At 42.2% G+C, this 16,605-nt stretch overlaps 1 long non-coding RNA gene across 1 annotated transcript in view; it reads left to right on the forward strand.

The window, feature by feature from the left end:
• Window positions 1-203: 203 nt before the first annotated feature.
• Window positions 204-16,605, forward strand: part of LOC147753770 (uncharacterized) — a 24,737-nt gene continuing 8,335 nt past the window's right edge. Inside the window, exon 1 of the long non-coding RNA XR_015310166.1 lies at window positions 204-368. This is a non-coding gene — a long non-coding RNA (uncharacterized LOC147753770). The remainder of the gene's footprint in view (window positions 369-16,605) is intronic.

Genomic DNA, 16,605 nt, shown 5'->3' on the forward strand with positions numbered 1-16,605 from the left:
TACCACAATCTCAAAGGGTGAAATGATTAGAGCTGGACTTCGAAAGGACTCTTACACTTTTGACACATACCGCTTTTCCCATTCGTTTCACTGCCGTACTCAATTCGCTAAAACTATAGGTTTCTCTCTCAAACAGTCTCTTATAGTTGAGAGGGACATCGAAAACGGTAAAAGGCGGACATTTAATCTCATGTGTACTACAACGTAGCCGTATGATAATAATCCTAACGTTTCCTAGTCACAATCTGCATAGAGCTACGATTAGGTATACTTCTATCTGTGTGTGTGTGTGTGAAATGGTCCATAGAACTGCGACTTTCAGAAGGTCAAATAAGACACAGCCATATGGCTTGGTTTCGCTGGATATTGTAAGTGTGTATGTCGTCAAGTGCTACTGATGGATTTCTTGCCGCAGGCAATAATTGGGTCAAGGCTCAACGAAATCGATAGATACACTCAATTCAATTGAACTTCGTAAAATGCTTTTTATAATTATTTTCTGGTAGAGATAAACGTTCTCTCAACCGGTTAGCTTGCGGTAAACAGAGATCGTATCAAGGACCAGTTGTTTATATTTAGATCACGTGTGCGGAAATTGGATCACTTATGGAATAAGTCTTGTCTGAATAACCCTACCATAATAAGAAGTCTTCATCCACATAATGGCTTGTTGATAACTGTTCTTTGTTTCAAAATATTTAATTATTGGCCTGATGGGTAGGGGATAAATCCAGATTATACCGGAATGTCTCAAGGGCTATGTTTTTTTATTGTTTTTATTACGACTGTGCATGCTCTACTATTGGGTTGAACAGAGGAAATCGTTGTAGGTGTTGATCATCATATTTTGTTTATTTCTCCTAGCTACAATTTGAGCTGTACCACACGTGTGAAGCATCACAAAAGAACCTTAGGCTTTTAGTCTTTGAGGTGACTCGTCGAATACTCACTCCATACATTCCAATTTTTCGTTTACTGAATTTAGATAACTATCCGTTGTACATGTACACTGCATTGAGTCCACTTGTTCATTACGATTTTCACCAACGGGTGAAAACAATCGTAGCGCAACGGTTTTCACTAGCTTGTCCTACAATACGTGAATTTGGCCTAATGCTTTAGCAAGCGCCGTCCGTTATTGGTCCGTTGTGTTGTCCCTGTCAGAATTTGCATAAATATTAACCTTTAATGACAATATTGGCCATCGGTCTGTCATCACTACTTCGAAACACTTGGTCGACTTTCACAAAGTTACAGTAGGTACTAATGGCCTGATTATGGTGGGCCGTTGTTGGTGACTGAATGTTATTGTTCAGTGCGGTCCTCCGCTGGTAAATTGTGTTTTTTTTTGTAATCAAGATGATTTTTGTTTCCGTTTCATTTTAGATGATACAGTTTGATTTTTATATTCCCCCAAATGATAAGTTTAAGCCATTCTCTAGGTTAGTTAGGGAAATGAAGCACTGTTACCTAGAGAGGCTGTCTAGTCAAATAGCAAATTTTTGATTGCAGAATATGTGAGTGTCAACCGAAGTGACAAATTAAAATATTAATTGTGGTTTATAGCGTTGCTGCAGCGCATGCGATACGTTTAAGCCAACTTATAAATGGAACTTATATATAACAAATGGAACGTTCCATTAGACATTCTTACTGATAATCATAAGGCAGCAGATATCTACGAAAGTCGTATGAGCACGAGGTGAATCTGTCCTTTTTAGCCTCTTGATTTGGTTTTGACTTATTCTAGTTGTCTGGACGCTTTACGCAACGCCGTTCGGTCCTAAACAATGTAACTGGCAATAGGATTTATACATGAAAACGCCAGTGCAGAGGTTGTTATTTTCAAATGCATTGTAGGGCAGACGAGTGGACATGAGCGCTTTAGCCCAGAGAATTCTGTCGTTGCAGTCGACTACTATCGGCTATGATTGGATCGGGAGGAGGAAGCCGATCCGGGAATGAGTTCCTTGCTCACGCATAGACGAGCAGAAGCGCTTCAAGCCCGCGCAGTGGCATTTGTTTCGGTGTGTGAAGATGGTTGTTTTCTCCAGCGTTTAGGATATCCATTATAAGAACAACTAACAATGACTTATTGAAGTTTTGTCTCAAACTAGTATCTTAGAGCTCTCCGACCACTTCAGCCTATCCCAGGTTTAGCAAAAGACCGAAGTTATCTTTGTGTGCGTGCTTAACGTTACCATTAAACATCAAATCTTCGAGACGTTCGCAAGAACTAGTCGAGGGGCAGGCACCGTGTAGTACTTTTTGTTCACGTCTAGAAGACGCGGTACATGATTCTCGTGCGTTGTACCCTACAGAGCACTACCGTTTACATTGTGTACCTGTATCATGTGCTCTCTGAAAATACGCGTGTCTGCCGAATTCCTAATGTGTTCTGGTTTAGCTCTACGGCTTATGGACATGTATCATACTACATTAGCTTCATCATTGTACATTACGATGCGCCAAACCATAACGTTCACCAGCCATAGAATGCAGCAGTGCTTTTTGTATAAGAGGATTATTTACGTATCTTTCTAAAACATAAGAAGAAGGACCTTTCTGACTGAAAAAATAGACATTGGACTTGCTCCGGTAGCGATCTGCCAGACTGAAATAACTCCAGGAACGACGAGAAACGGGAAACTCTGAAACGAACTAAAAAAAAATAGCAGTAAGTGCCTTGTCTCTGCTCTGTGTTCCGAGAGCAGTGACGGCCCCGAAGAGAACTCCCTGGATAGCAATGCGTCATCAAAGAAAGAGAAAAACCAGCAGAAAGTGAACCAATGCAAAGACCATCTTCGTTGAGGTGATTCGTAGAGGAACGATTACGCGCGATATTCCATAGCCTGATAAAAAGCTGCGCTCTGCTACCTAACAATAAGGCAAGGTTTTCGATCCGTATCGAGCTAGCGGCAGATAACTGGTCACTGCACACAGAGGTCTGTATTTACGAACTACGACGTTTCGATGTAGCAATTCTACCCGAATACTTTCGCAAGCAGATAGATAAAATATCTATAGCAAAATTTACCTTAAAATCGAAACCGCTTCGTAATAAGTTATATATAAATTTTTCTCTTTCGCTGCGTTTAAGACTATTATGAAACGAAAAATGCGTTCTTTTTGTAAAAATGAAGGAGTTAACACATCTCTATTACAGATATATCAAAAGCAAACATACAACTATAATATAAATCGTAATTATGCTAAACAGTCTGGTTGCATTAAACAGTTGATTACAGTTTAATCCATTACGAGCGCGATTACGTTGTTTTGTAGTGAACGTTTGTCGACGAAGCTCAAACTCATGCGATTTCAATTAGGTTGGATTGTCAGATTAGTCTAATCAATCAATGGTTTCTGCTGTTTCCGAGACTCTTCTCTAGTCTACCAGACGGTGATGGACCAGCATTGAGAACAGCGTCGACATCGCGATGTTCGTATCAAGCGCCTGGGAGATGCTGGCAGAAGTCACGGGTGATCAACCCGTCGGTTATATACAACTAGCTGCTCTCTATTGCTCGTACCTACATTTCTTTCAGTTTATCCTTCAACTAAATCATAGAGTTTGCTCTGCCAGCTCTGGCAATGAACCGTCGTCGACGATGGTCCGTAGGACGAGGCCTATAGGAAGGACAGGGCACCAGCTTAGCTAGTATTCGTATCTCTGTCTGGAGCGGATCGAAATCGGACTATCAATTATCAAACGGCTCGGATCGCTTGTAGAGATGCGCATGCAATCAGTGCTGTAGGTCCAACTTCCTCCATGTAGGAAGACGCCTCTGTACGAGCAGCTGAATGTGTATGAGAGCAGTGCAAGGGTCTGTCCTGCGTCTCCGACTGTTCCCGCCAGCTACACACGATCGGGCAGGAGACATGCAACAGAAGCAGTTTTCTGCAAAAAACTGAATAAACGAAAGGGGGTAAGCTGGTATTGATGGGGGTGGTGTCGTTGGTGGACATGCAGGATAGGCCAAGTTCGAAGTCTGACAAGGACGAACGAAAGATAATAACTGAGATTTCACAACGGTCAAATGACACCATATACCATAAGATTTTTCGCGTAAACACCTAAAAGGACTCACGGTATGCGATATAGGTAGTGCTATTGCGTCAACTTCCGGTATTCAATAATAATACTTGAGAAAGAAACGCTCTTGACAAAGTATCTACCCACTCTACTTACTAACGTAGCATAGAACGCTTATAGCCACAATAAATTATTAGCGAGCAGCGTTGGCCTCGTACCTACGTACGAGTCCTATTCAAAACATTTGCCTTCTATGCATACAACAAAGTGCGATACCCTGCCGTAGAAGGCTGGCTTACAGTTATCAATAGATTATTGTTTATAATTATGTTACAATTACCTGTGGTCGTTATTCCAGACGAAAATATTAGCCTCGTATTACGATACTTCAAATGGAAAGCTGAGGTAAATAGATCGCTTTTTCATTTCATTGTCGTTGCCGTTTCGTCGTGCCATTGGAGAAAGCTAGGTGCGTCCAACCGGTTTACTGGCAAATGATAAGGTCCAACGGTCACTTTTAAATGTGAAGACGCACCCAGTTTACAAACTGTATTTACCATATAAACCGCTACCGCGATATCGCGTAATGGACACTTTAAGTGAGCCAAACGCGTCGAACTCCGTTATCTAACGATCTAGTGTACTACTACTACCCTGTTTCATAGACTGAAAGTTATTAACGACCATTCTATTAATTCATATATATATTTAATTTGAATATGAACGGTTAAAACTTTCGAAGAATAGTTGAACAGTAGATACGTTTGAATTTAGTTCAAAATAGCCCCTGTTCGATGCTTCTACAAGACTTGGGCGATACAACCACTTGTATACGACGTCTGAAAAAATCACAGTGTATAATTATACTATATACAGCAATGTGTGCGTAGAAATTAGCGGCACACTACCACATGCGTTCTCCCAAGAGAGCCTAGGAAACTTCTACTATGAAGCAACTGGCCGCATATTAGATGCTGATCGGTTCGCTGATTACTCGGTCGGCTCGTAAGAAGCTAAAACCACTATATTCTACTACGCTGAACTATGGAACGAATTTGGCTGCTGGCAAGAGGTGGGCGTTGTACCAAATCAGAGAGCCCTAAAAGGATCGTGTACGTATCTAGGAAACATCGAGTGCTATCGGGATAGCTGGCCGTGAATGTTGGCTGTGCTGCACTCGTCGTACATTTGGAAATGGATTAATGCAACTGATCTCGTACCGCTGTACACTCAACTGTTCCTTCGTTGAATGCGACGAAGGAACAGCCAATGTGTTACCACATCAATCGCACCATTTACTGATTCCGAGCAAAAATCGCAGCAAAAAAGTATCAGAGCGATTCACACTGCCTACTTCTGAGACTATCGCAGAGTATTAAAACCTAGGTTTGTATTTGGATGTGTTGCCAGGATCGCGAACAACGGACAGCGGTCTGCTTTTGTTTTCTCGTCACACATTCACTGTTGGGCCATGGTAGGACTACGCGTCAGAAAGGAGGCGGAAGGAATGTACTCCTTTTCATATACCTATTGTGAACAGCATGTCTACTACGTGCACACGCACATTGGAGCGTACGATAGTCGATTTGCAGTTGCTCGAAATGTGAAAATCGCATTGGCTTGTCGCTCGCCTGGTGCTGGCCTGGCCTGGCCCCGACACTCGCGCGGAAGTCACGCGAGACGCTCGTCTCGCTCGGCAGATATGTTCGTTGTGCGGATTCGTACGAGCGCGCACCTCATAGACTACCTATTGTCCGACAAATGTCTGCTTAGGCGGCACCAGCAGCATTCGTGGCCGTAGATAGGCAGAAATTGCTAGTTAGATAATAGGTAACTCCTGGCTAGACCGGAGGCTGATATCGATGATTCTAGTTCTGATACATATCTCTGCTTCCATTAAAACTGTGTCAGAGGTTGAGATAAATGTGCAAGCTAACATCAAGGCGGTTGAATAACTGCAGAAGTCTGCGTCAGGTACGTTTCTATAGGTGGATGCCTGTTGTGTGGTGTCCAAGATGAAGATAGATAGATCAGCGTTTACTTGCGTTGTAGTTACTAGAACTAGATTGAACAAGAACTGTTTTGTTCCACTTGAAAGCGGGAACGCCTAATAACGTCGATAAAAAACACTTGAACAGAATATTGGAGCCACACGGGGCCCGGTAAAATGGTAGCCCTTGCTGAAAAACCAGGCGGGTCCGTATTTTTATAGCTGAAAATGAGATAATCAGTGATTTTCTGCTGGCAGTGTTCGAACCTGCTTAGTTCATTGTTCGATTAACTTTAATCTGACAAGTTTTTGACTGTCGTTTTGATGAAGGTAGAGGTGGCTCTAAAGGACGATAAAACTACGCTCACGACTCATCGGTGCGTGAGATTAGAGGTTCCGCAATGTTCGATAGTTTATCGGAGTCGGGCTCGGCGAGACTGCTTCGTGTGGGATTGATCCTCAAACGGGAACTAGCGTGGTCACGAAGTTCAAATGAAAACTTTTTCTTCTTTTTAAGGGAAAGTATTCGAAAAGAAGCCTTGACAATTCGTGTTTAAGGATTTTGCTAGCTTATGTGTAGTAATTAGATTACGACTTTTTGATCTTTTTCTTACTGATTTGAATTTCTGTCGATTTATGGAGTATGATAACTTCCATTAGAAGTGTTAAAGTACCTACGCCTACGCCTGTTGAATAGCTATATTATGGTTGCGGTTTTTCATTTGGCCTCAAGTTTTAAGATAAATTATTTTTCAGATACTACTTCAAAATTAAATAGGACGATCGCTAAGCGGCGTATTAATATAATAGTTTACAATAGAAGCATACAATAGGCCATACGTAAACAAGCCTGCTCTTTCTATGCATTCATTAACTATAGATCCGACTAAGGTCCTAATAACGTGAAAACTTATTTACGTTGCACATATATAGACAAGGAATCAGGTCTTTTGAGAAAAGAATAACAAACTTTCCATTACCGATTGCATTTTAATGGTTGTCGCCAGCGTTCACTTCTCGAAAAAAAAAAAAAAAAAAAAGCCAGTAGCCAATTTGGAGCTAGCTTACCTTTAGGATAGTTGTTTTTATTTCACGTTTTCTAATATTAGCGCATTATAATAAAAAAAAAAAAACAAAATTACTTATAAAAAGAGAAATTTAAAGAAACTCAAACGTCATCGTATTCGTAAAGCACGCCTAACATCTGTTATAATGGTCTAGTTTATTAAACTTTCCCATTAAACACTTTTTACCGTACACTTATTTACTTAACAAACGTTCGTATTACATCAGCACGATATGTAGCATGCGCTTGATAGCAGCAGCGTAAAGGGGACGGTAGTTATGGTTTTTATATCAATGATATATTTCAGTTTGCGCTGGATGCTCGTTATGCTTGTTGCCTGTTGATAAGATCGTTTCCGAAGGTACCTTTATTACTAGAGGAGGCCATGTTTACAAACGCACTCAGCCGCTTTGCAGTAGCTCTACTGGCTTTTTTGGCTTTGACAACAGGCGATAGTCAATTTCTCTTTCTGTCTTGCTTTCATCCGACGAAGAAGAGCGCGTGACGACTGTTATCGTTATTGTTTCTACTATTATTGTGTCATATCCAAAGGAGAACCAGAAGTGGAAGTGTCTACTGGAAGATCAATCTATCGAGAAGGAATCAACGAAACCACTGGAAACGACTGGATTCGTTTATCTCACATAACCACTGCTGTTATCACCTGAACCAATCGAACCGCTAACGGCAGGGACAGTTCTTCAACCAATCGTTCTTCAGTAATCCATAGTGATTACCCAAACTCTCATATGGGCTACTGCTTCGATCGCCCGTCTTCGAGGCAATCGTATGAAACTTATATTTACTGCGTTATTAGTCCTGGCTGGAAGCACATGCGTGTGCCGATACGCACAGATATACAAGGCACACTCTGCACAGCAGTGCTTGCTTGCTTGCTTGCTTGCTTGCTAGAAATAACTACCGAATCGTATATCTATCACCAGCAGCGCATCGTATTGTACGCTATCATATATGATCGAACGCGTACCATAACGAAGGATTTTCCGCTTGAAATCAGAGGGGTTTTAATCGAAGCCGCTTTTCTACAACTTTTTTTTCAGCACGGCTAAATACAACTGTTAAATGCCTCGTTACCATTTTGGTGATAGAAAAGTTCAATATTCCAAATCCGCCACCGAGACAGATAGGCAACAACTGCAACAGTACCAACGGCAACCCGTATCACCGCAGCGAACATGTCGAAAATAACCTTTGTGCTTATTTTTGATAATAATTTGTGCATTGACATTGGCTTACTACACCATATCGGATGCACTTGCGAGACCATGTCCGCTATCCAATAGATAAGTGGTACGTTTGTATATTTAATGTAACGAAAAATGCGAAATGTTAGATGATAATTCATGCTCAAGCGTCTGGAAAATTCCCACGAAGATAACATATGACAGACATTGCTTAGGTTCCTGTGTTGGAGCCAGTTGGCGGAAAATATTCGAGCGTTTCTTTTCAAAGCGTTTATTTTAGATGGAAAAGATATCGTCTCTATATGCACGTATATATATCACATGCATTTATATAGAGACAATAATTGAAGGGATCCTGAAATCGGTACGACACCACGTCGGCGGTACTCTCTGTGAATACTTACCTATGAAACATGAAACGATGGCTGTATGTGTTTAACTAAATCTTTCTTACGCTGGTAATTATTTTTCCGGTCGCAGTCTCGAGAAAAACTAATTTTCTGCCATCCTCGAATTCGAAATTATTCCGTGAAAATTTATTTGCCTCTCGTCCGTTGCAAAGTTTTCTATTAAGAAAAATGAGAAGAAGAAAGACAGACAAACTATATATATATGTTCTTTGTTGGTGACTGTGTTAGCGCCGTTTAAAGCTGGGCTTACTGTTGCAGATCTGTAGACGTAAAGCGACCGTTTTGTAAAATGAAGACATCGTAAAAAAAAAAAATAAAGTAAACCGGCGTAAAGAGTTAGCAATAAGAGATGAAATAGGATGTTTCGAACAGTTGTCTGTTCTTCATCGAAAAAATAACTTAGTGTTGTGCTGACCCAATTAGCCTGACCGATTTTAATGGGAAAATAAATTACACAAGATACAACAATTGGGTACAATTCTAGCCCTTTTCTTGCTTGGAACCTACACCTGTCAGTAGAAACACTTCGCACAAGCCGAATCGTGGAACTGAGGTACCTGACATCGACACATAGTATATAGCAGAATAAATAACGTATGTTCATATGGACGTACCGTTGTACATTCTAGAGACAGGCATTATTGTTCCTCGGACGAAATGAGATTCATCGCGTTTGGCATGGAGAGAATCAGTTCCGTGCGCAACGTACACGTATGCGCTTCAACGGGACGCAAAACAGCGGGATGTCCTTCAACGTACTCTTTCTTTACATATCCGCCCATATATCATCAAGCATTATTCAATGCTAGGTAGAGATATTCTTGAGCGTCTGCGCTGTGTCTTATGCTTCCGGCGCACACGTTGGCGCGAGGGACTTTCGAATGGGTTGTCACATTTCAAGAACAGCCTGGGTAGCAAGACAAGCGAAACAGGCCATCGACGAGGCAGGTGGCCTCGCGTGAGGACGTGTCCTTTCGTTGATCAAAATTAAGAAGGCCGACGAACAGAAATGCAGTAGGTCTCTCGTCCTTTTCGACGCTGCTGCGGCTATTGGTTCGCCGAGCCCGGTGACATCGAGCAACCATGCTTGATTCTGACGTCGTTCAAGGTGAGTGCCATGTCACAATTGTCATGTACGTCACTTCGAACGTACGTGGAGCCAACGATGGTACCTACAGGTCGTCCCAGTTGGTTTACGCTAACAGTTGCACGTAATAGGACATGAAGCTCAGATTTTCGTAATTACAGTTATAGAAATTAGCTTTCATATTTATTTCTACCGTCATGAGCTACGTGCATAGTCAAAAGCTCGCCAACAAGTATGCTGGATATATTTATTTAGTAGTAAGACACTGACTTGCGATCTTTTGACAATTCGGATATAGTAAAAAGTAATTAAATTATATCGAAGGTAATCGAATAACTTTTGAATAATTTCTATGGTTCAGTAACCTTACACTATCATGTGCTTTTCCACCATACATGGTTGGCGCATCCTTGTATCTTATGCGAAACATATAAGGATTTTTGTTAACAAGCCATAAAAGTAACTGACGAGTTTGATTTTTACAATCTTCACGGAAGTCCCGTATTTTTATGTCTAATCTAAAAACTAGCACGCGTTATCACCTGTAGCGTTGTGGCGACTGAATCGAAAGGCACGAGGCACAGATGATCCGAACGCCGACGGTTCAGACTTCTGACGATGATGCAGTCGGTAGCAGTCTGTTTTTTGAGGAGCAAACGCGAGGCCCATTAAAACTCATGGCTGGATAATCTTGACAAAGTAACACTGACTGACGTTGCCTGTCCCGCTAGCAATCAACAGTGGGATTGGTCATCTTCCTAAGATACAAGAGGACCTACGTATGACAAAACTTAATTTGAGTCTTATAGTGGCTAACACTATTGAAAATCGTCGAACGACGACGAGACGCATACGTTTCCTTTCCTTACATACGAAACAGATTGCGGAGTTATATCTGTGCCTGTGCTTGACATAATGCGATACATATATATATATATATATATATATGGAGAGAAACAGATAGAGGGAGAAAGAGATGTTGCATAAGGTTGATCGAGTCGATCGGGAAGGCGGGGAGCGACACCCTTTAACAGCCTCGACGATCCCAAGCAGAGAGACAGATGTCATACAACGGCTTTTTGGGAGATAACCGAACGGCCTATCTATCCTTTTGCAGGTGATGAAACCGTCGCTATTTCCATTTAACTTTTTAGTTTCAATTGGACAATAGCACACGTTACTGATCTTCTTACACCTGTAGCAACGATCCTTCGGTTGTATACCCAACGGGCCAATCCATATCCACTGGATAGGATGCATTAACGGTATGCGAATGACCGTATGCTGCCGTTGGCGCGGGTCGTTCAAGAGAGTTATAAAATGGTTCCCATTAATATGATTCGACGAGCAACGACTGAAACGGTTAAGAGGGGACACAGCGGCCCCCCTAATGCTATGACCATCGTTCGTTTATTGGTTCAAATAAATGAGTATAGAAGCAACTAGATGTCATCATCGGTGTCAGCCGTGCACCAACGCCGGAGATACTACACAGCGATCGAAGAACTGTAGCTGACCCCGGCGTGACTCTATAAGGTGCCCGTTTATTTACTCTACATACATACCCACGTAGTTGACATGTTTGGGGAGCTCGTTTTGTTGGCGAAGCAGTACTGGTTTGCGCCACGGCTGTAGGTGTCGTACTGAGTCAGTCAGGGGACGAGGTTATAAAAGCAGCTGCATCTGGTACGCCCCGCGCTCTTCTCACTGAATTTGGGGCCACGAGAACTGAATTTAGCTAAGTGAAGCTTTTGGAGTATAACAGCGTATCATAGCTAGACAGAAGCAACGTATGAAACGTTCAATAAAACAAAAGAGATTATTAGAGTGGATGCGTCGACACTGTAAACATGAATTAGTAAATATGTGCATACTGGTTGCAGAATCGATATGGAACAAAGTAGACATTTTTGAGTGAACCTCAACACGAATAAGTTCACAGATTCATGGAATACCCCTATGAAGGATCATGTCCTTGCCATAGCTAAACATACATTTGCTGGTGTATTTGACCAGTATTGGATGTTCTGAAATATAGTGTTTTTTTTTTTATCTTGTACAATATACCAGTGCGTAACTAATAGACATCTAGTAGCCTATCATGTCTCTTATAATGTGTCCGTCTTCCTCCATTTTCGATATAGAAAAATTGTGGACGGAAGCAAACTTCTCTTTGACAGACTGACACAAACTTATCAATCGTCTCGGCCGCGGGTCTGCTAACCTGCTTGGGGTTTACCATTAGTCATTTTCAATGTTCTTATCGCTTGCTTTTCTATAATGTCATCGCTAATATACGACCCAGCTATATGCTTATCTATATACATGATCATACACCTGTCTTGCCCGCATTACGGCCAAAGATCTCTCATTCTTGGCTCGTCGCCGTCTACTCCTCATCAACAGCATCAAAAAGACACGGGTCCCGCAGCGTCTAATACAACCCCGCGCCCTTCTGGTATCTACAACAACGTATCCCCCATATCAGAAACAGGCAAGAAGCTCTTTCAGGTTTGTCAGATAACCAGATTTTGATCTCTTTCATCTTTTTGCACCGTTTATCTAATTTTTCAAAACCTCACCTGTATGATGTGTACACACCTTCACATATACCCATCGCTCACGGATGGATAGTTTATTAATATCGGTGGATTCCGGTCGTATTCTACGCACGTAATGCGCAGGTAAATTGTGCTTCTTAATTTCTCATTATCGATATACTCGTAACTATCATAGGCTGATAATCACGACGATGATGAACTCTGAATATAAGCAGATGAGCATGTGGATATTTTTGTATTGCTTTCAACGTCCATACCTCTAATCGCTCGTCTATCCGTTCGCGCGTCCCGCCTACGACAAATAAGTGCACAACGCAGGGACGGCGCAAAGACTCAAAGTGAGAGGAAAAGTTAAACAGGGCTGAAGGGCTCAAGCTTTACTTCCTGCCAACTACATATGTATGCATGTACGTGTGTACGTGCATGATGGCCAACATACAAGTATCTTCACTGACGATGCTATCGAGGAGATATGATCTTATCTTTTAAGGCTAACTGTGTGCCCTCAACATGACCAGATACGCATACGCCCATAGCATGGCTCTTCCTAGACAAAACGACGACACGGCCTAGTAGCTATCGTTCACGATTGTCAGCATCATTAGTGGTAGCAGCTTCAATAAACGGAAACTGCACGATGCGTCTGAGTGTTAAAGGACCAGCATATTCGTACGTATGTAGACTATAGAGTAGACTCAACGACGAGAACGGTGGAGTAGATCGGAGCGCGAACTACAACACGGGAGAGGGGCTACGAGGAGCCGCACGGGAAGCGGACTCGTAGGCCAGCGTCTGTTAGGGTCTTTGCGCACGTGCGTGCGCAGACACATAGCGTGGCTCGGGCCTCTGTATTTTACTAATTCTGGCAACAAACGACGAAGTAAAAGTAAATAGTAGCAGCAACGGCGGCTGAAGGTAGGCTGTTAGCGGCGGGCGGTACCAGTGAAGCTATGGCGACTTTTGCCGCTTACACTGTACCTCCTTGCCTAGTCGTATAGTTACGAATACGGGCGCTGCAGTGCTAAGGTTGCATATGTTTATTATCTTCTACCTAAATGCCTTCTCCTTTCCCTCAGTACCTTGAGTCTCAGTCAGTGGCAAATATGGTAGCCAAAGCGACGACGACGACGATCCTAGTCTTCACTCCCAAGGCAGTAAAGAGGCAGCGCAGTAAACGGCTGGTGCTAGGTAAATACGTAGAAAAGCCATTCGTAGGCACCTTCCTCTAAGGATGCATCATCACAATGCGGCCAGAGCATCAGTAAAGGTCATTACGTTATGTACGGTGCTTCAGTGGGACGGAAAGGTAGTTGGTCAGATGGACAGACGGTGAAGGCATACAAGAGAATAAGAGATACACAGTAACCAGCATCGTGCATGCGTACGAAAGACGTACAAGACGAGTAAGAACATACTCACTACTAAAACTGTATATTCTACATATCATATATATGCATAGAAGACGAGTCTGCGCCAATTACCCTTGGCGTCGGAGGACCCCACATTAGAGGGAGAGCGCAGGCATGAAGGGCAGGACGCTGCTGTTTCGCATACCGACATGCAGATCCAATAGAACGAGTGCTTCTGTATAGCGCGCACCAGCCAGGTCCATTGTATGAATTGTCATAACTAAAGAGATGTGCGCTTCTAAAGAAAAGGGTCACCCATTGTCGGTTGTTGCTGTATTCGTTGTTCGTTACTGTTGCCTGCCGTAAATGATGTTGTCCTGGGTGACAGAAACGCTGATCTTCTTTCAAGGACAGCTATCACCGACTTCAACGAGCGATGGAGAGGCCGGGTCCTGTTATTAGAACGGCAGAAAAGAACAGAGCGCGAGGAACTGAGCAAGAAATGGAGAAAGCCGTAAAGCGGACTGCGTAAGTAGACACTGGAAGGCCGCACATCGTTCTTCAATGCGCGTAGCCTACATACTCCATGTACGTACAGCTATGTAGAAACATATACCTGCATATACTGGAGCAACTATTTTAACGTTTCCGACAGCTAAGTTAGTAGCTCGATGGGCAGTGGTGGCGTCATCATCGAACAAAACAAAATTAGCAAAAGAAAGCTCTGTTTCATCAGACCAGCGCCGTTATGAATACCGAACGTTTAACAGGAAGACCATCGTTTGAGTCGAAGTTCAGGCGAGACCCTACCCCTAACATAACCAACTGGTCAGGACGGAAGATGAGAACAAGCCAAAACAGGCCACAGCAAACGAACGCAAAAGAGGACGACGAACGGCAATAATGATCCGGACAAAAGCGATCCGTTCAAATTTTTCTCTTCTTATTTGCCGGCCGAATTGTACCCTGGGGCTGCAGGTCACATGCATACATATGTACTAAGATAGGCATGTTCCTAGATAAATGTATGGGATCAACCAGAAGCATTCGGGTTACCTCCGCTTAACACAAGTCAACTTGAGTACAGATTACCGCAATCACTTGCTATTACATATGCCTTCGCGGGCCGAAAACTGAAATTGAACAAGGCTGGTGCGCACACAGGAGGCTGGGAAAAGCTTGATTTTTTTATGGTTGTGTTAAATGAGTTTCAGATACATTTAGCATTCATTACTTAGCTAAGGTGTATGATGTATTCGAGGAAATAAAAATTGTTTCTAGTCTTTATATACTATTCTCGTACTTGTATTAGCACATTGTATCATAATAAAGATGAGAATTCTATGAAGCTAGAAAGAAGTTATCGCGCTTTTCTCAATTGTCGTTTACCCTTGATATACCGTTTAAAAGCGCTTTTTCGGTGCCGTGCTGTGTGAAGTGTAACTTCAACTTCTTAACGATGAATATTCCAAGTGGAAAGAGTGATGCTTCAGGTGATGTTCCAGTCAGAAAAAAAACGCTGCCAAAACAGTCCACAGACATTTGTCTTGTGTTAGATGACGATGTTACTGGTAAAAGAAGAGCTTAAAAGTTGTTTTCCAAGGTGGAACGCGGTTTACGAACTCTAGAAGATGCTGCTTGTTCTAGTCGATCGTCTGAGTTTGATAGAAACTATCTGAACGAACGTTTATAGGAAGAGTGCCGACAAAAAACTCGGAAACTGTTAAAAAGATAGGCTGGTGCCACGCGACCCGTCGTTAACCATTTCGGGTCCCTCGGATTTCCACCGAAACTTGAAGCTTAAATACCTCATGGAATTACGGCTCGACACTGAATTTTGACATATCTCCTAGCAGCAAGGCCACAATGAATAATGCTTGTGCAGAATTATCAGCGGCGATGAGAAGTGGTGTCCACACGTCAACCCAGTTAAAAGAATGAATGGCTTCAGGAGAGCAACGAAAACCCAGGGTCCAGCAAAATCTTTATCTAAAAAAGGCTACCTTTCGCGATTGGTGGTGTGACTGCGGGAGCCGGATTTATTAGGAGTTGTTTCCTACGAAGCGGACAGATGGTCGGCGCGTCTATTTGATTCAGTTGCATCAAGTTAACCAGGCTTTTAAAACAAAAAAGTTCAATAACCGCATTCAGGTTATTCTGCTTCATTAGAACGCAGGCCCACACACAACAAACATAATTAGAGGTGCCCTCATAGACGTCAAATGGGAAACGTTGATGAACCCTTGATAACCTCTAAAGCTTCCGCCGATGAATTTCTAACTTTTCTATTCGCTGGGCAGTCACCTTCGTGGCCTTGAGTTCTACATAGGTCAAGAATTTAAAACACAGTTGGAAAACATCGTTTAGTGGGAAGATCGGAAAAAGTCGTGAACAATGACAGGAGACATAAAACAAAATAACTTATTGTCACCTACAAATGCAATAACTTCTTTTCAAAATAATAACTTCATTAATTCACATGAATTGTAGTTATATATCGTTAGCAGAGCTTAAAATGTAGACCACTTGTCCCTTGCCATTGAAAGCTTGATTCTCCGATTTTTCGCGTCGATGTAAATATAATAAAAATAAATAGTAAATGTATGAATAATATAGACCATATGACGGAATTGCTCACCAAATAAATCGCTTTGAAAATCAGTTGTTAATTTTGATTAAATCTATGTACATTTCCAGAATCCTCATTGAAGTTACAAACCCTTTAATAGTCGTGCGGCCTCTATTCTGCGCTAAGTCCATTGCAGATGTATTCTGCAGCCTCCCAGTAAGCAGGAAACGGCCCTCAAAAGGTGTTTCTTTGCAAGGTCTAAACCCATTAAGTAACATGAAGGTTTCCAAAATACCCCATAAGTTTGTAGTTAGTGTATAAAGAAACGTTTG

This window comes from Varroa jacobsoni, unplaced genomic scaffold (genome assembly GCF_002532875.2).
Source record: "Varroa jacobsoni isolate VJ856 unplaced genomic scaffold, vjacob_1.0 scaffold_238, whole genome shotgun sequence".
Classification (NCBI taxonomy): domain Eukaryota; kingdom Metazoa; phylum Arthropoda; class Arachnida; order Mesostigmata; family Varroidae; genus Varroa; species Varroa jacobsoni.